Raw genomic sequence first — 3514 nt, 5'->3', positions numbered from 1 at the left:
CATCTTTTCATCTCATCATTTCATGTCATTTCATCTCATCATTTCAACTCATTGCATCTCATCTCATCATTTCCATTTCATTATTCCATTTCATCATTTCATTTCATTATTTCATTTCATTATGTCATTTCATCTCATCACATTTCATCTCATCTCATTTCATCTCATCTCATCATTTCATCTCATCATTTCATCTCATTTCATCTCATTTCATTTGATTTCATGTCATCATATCATGTCATCATTTCATCTCATTTCATCACATCTCATCTCATCATTTAATTTCATCATTTAATCTCATTTCATCTCATCATTGCATCTCATCTCATCATTTCCTCATTTCATCTCATCATTTCTTCTCACCTCATCATTGCCATTTCATTATTTCATCATTACATTTCATAATTTCCTTTCATTATTTCATTTCATTTCATCTCATTTCATTATTTCATCTCATTTTTCATCTCATCATTTTTCATCTCATTTCATCTCATCATTTCATCTCATCATTTCATCTCATCATCTCATCTTATTTCATCATTTCATCTTATTGTTCATCTCATTTCATCTCATCATTTTATCTCATTATATCATCTCATCTCAATTTCATTATTTCATATCATTTCTTTATTTCATTTCATTTCATCTCATCATTTCTTCTCATCATTTCATCTCGTTTCATCTCATCATTTCATCCATCATCTCATTTCATCTCATCTCATCTTTCAATTTCTTTTCAATTTTGTCATTTTATCTCATCATTTCATCTCATCATTTCTACTCACCATTTCATCTCAAAATTTCATCTCATCATTTCATCATCTCATCATTTCATCTCATCTCAAGTAATCTTATCATTTCATCTAAGTGAAATGATGTAATGGAATCATGAAATGAAATGGATAGGATGCCCTCAGTGATGTTAAATTGAAAAATTGTTTTCATGTATTCATTTTTATATTTATATGTATTTATATTTATATTTACTTATATTTCTTTTTACTTATTTTTATTTATATTTTTACTTATTTATTGGTAGACAAGGTCCTGTTCTGTGGCCTAGGCTGGAATGCAGTGGTGCATTCACAGTTCACTGCAGCCTCGAGCAAACCTCCCACCTTAGCCTCCCAGGTAGCTGGGACCCCAGGTGCGCACCACCACACCTGGTTAATATTTTATTATTTGTAGAGATGGAGTCTTGCTATGCTGCCCAGGCTGGTCTCAAACTCCTGGGCTCAAGCAATCCTCCTGCCTTCGCAACCCAAAATGCTGGGATTACAGATATGAGCCACAGTGCCCATCCTATTTATTTACTTATTTATTTATTTAATAAAGAAAAGGTCTCAATATGTTGCCCAGGCTGGTCAACTCCTGGACTCAAATGATTCTCCAAACTTGGCCTCTCAAAATGTTGGGATTACAGGTATGAGCCACCATGCCTGGCCTAAAAATAGTATTATATTTTTGCATTATATAATTTTCAATTAAGTAATATGAATATTCTGTACAGGAAATATGCCCTTAATTACATAGGAATAAACATTTGTTACACTGAGAAAAATCTAATAGAGCTAGAAATAAAAATTAATTTGGAGAGGTCATTAGATACTCATACATTCTTATGTTTATATATTCTTTCATATATTCATATATTCTTTTAACAGTATCAATGGTTTGGAGTTATGTGTACAAAACCATGACCTACATGTAATACAACTAATAACAAGCACTTACAATTCAAGGCATATTATATACAAAGCTTTCACTTCTCATCTTCAGATTTTGTTTTTTTTCTTTCTGTTTTGGCAGATACTAGGAACACAACATTCAACTCACAGACACTATGGAGCCCTTACTAAGCATAAAGTACTGTGAAAGGCCAGGGCTAGGACAGAACTGAGACAGGGCCAGGGATAGGACAGAACCGGGGCAGGGTCATGGCCAGAGAAAAACCAGGGGCAGGGTCACAGCCAGGGACATAAGAGGACCAAGGCCAGGGCCAGAAGTAGGGCAGAACCAGGGCCATGGCAGGGACATGGCAGGGCCAGGGCCATGGCAGGATCAGGGCCAGCAGAAGGCCAGGGCAGGGCTAGCGTAGCACAGGGCCAAGGCAGGGCAGGGTCAGTGTAGAGCAAGGAATGGGCCAGGGTATGGCAGGGCAGGGACAGGGAGGTCCAGGGCCAGAGTCAGGTCCAGGACATGGACAGGGCAGGGCCAGAAACATGGCAGGACCAGAAAGGGGAAAGGGCAAGGGCAAGGCCAGAGAAGGACCACAGTAAAAACATGGCCAGGGAGGGTCCAGGGCAAGGGCAAGGCCAGGGCAGAACCAGAGCCAGGGCAGGCCAAAGGCAGGGCCAGGTCAGGGCAAGGCCAGGGTAGGGCAGGGTCAGTGTAGGGTGAGGGTAGGGCCAGGGCAAGTTCAGGGCCAGGGCAGGACTAAGATAGCACAGGGCCAAGGCCAAGGCCCTGTACTAAGATAGCACAGGGCCAGGGCAGGGCCAAAGGAGGGGCCAGGGCCAAGCCTGGCCAGTGTGGAGCCTGGGGATTGTCAGGGCCAGGGCCAGGGTCAAGGCTGAGCCAGGAACAGGGCCACAGCAAGGGCAGGGCCAGGGAGAAGGCAGAACCAGAGAGGATCCAGAGAAAGGGCAGGGCCAGGGCAGAACCAGGACCAGGATAAGGCAAAGCCAAGGCCAGGGCAGGGCAAGGCCAGGGCAGGGCAAGACCAGGGAAGGGCAAGGCCAGGGTAGAAATGGCCAGTGTACGGCCAGGCCAGGGTAGGAAAAGGCCACGGTAGGGCCAAGGCCAAGGCGGGGCAGGGCTAGGGTAGCACAGGTCATGGCCAAAAACAGGGCAGGGCCATAGCAGTGGCAGGACTAGCAACAGGGCCAGGGTAAGCGCTGGACCAGAGCATGGTGGGGACAATACAGGGCCAGGACAGATGATGGCAAGGCAGGTCCAGGGTCATTTCATGGACTCGGTAGGCCTGGGGTCAGGCCAGGGCAGGGAAAGGGCAAGGCCAGGGAGAAGGCAGGGCCAGGGCCAAGGCACTGCCAGGGCAGGGCAGGACCAGTGCAGGGTGAGGGAAAGGCCAGGGCATGGAAGGGCAGGGCAGGACAAAGGAAGGGCCAGGAGAGTGCCACGGCAGGGTCAAGGCCAGAACAAGGGTACGGCTGGGGTCAGAAATATGGTAGGGCAAGGGCTGGGCCCAGGCTGGGACATGCAGGGCAGAGCATGGCCTGTGCAAGGCAGGGCCAGAGCCAGGCCATAGAGATGGGAGGGCAACACCAAGGCAGAGTCAGGGTAGATCCAGGGCTGAGCAGAGTCAGGGCAGGTCCAGAGTCGAGGCAGAGCTAGGGCCCAAGCAGGGCCATGGCAGCACCAGGGCAGAAGAGGGCAGGGCAATGCAGGACTGGGCCATGGCAGTGCCAGAAGCCCAACTCTGGGGCAGGGCCAGAAGCAGGACAGGGCCAGGGCCAATGCTCAGACCAGGGACAGGGCATGACAGGAAGTGCCA

General features: G+C 46.8%; 1 pseudogene; it reads right to left on the bottom strand.

Annotated features, from left to right (window-relative positions):
- Window positions 1-854: 854 nt before the first annotated feature.
- On the bottom strand, window positions 855-3295 carry LOC134757471 (uncharacterized; annotated as a pseudogene).
- Window positions 3296-3514: the final 219 nt, after the last annotated feature.

The sequence above is a fragment of the Gorilla gorilla genome, chromosome 18, assembly GCF_029281585.2.
Source record: "Gorilla gorilla gorilla isolate KB3781 chromosome 18, NHGRI_mGorGor1-v2.1_pri, whole genome shotgun sequence".
NCBI classification, from domain to species: domain Eukaryota; kingdom Metazoa; phylum Chordata; class Mammalia; order Primates; family Hominidae; genus Gorilla; species Gorilla gorilla.
The sequence above is the reverse complement of the archived record's forward strand: the minus strand, read 5'-3'. Positions and strand labels throughout refer to the sequence as shown.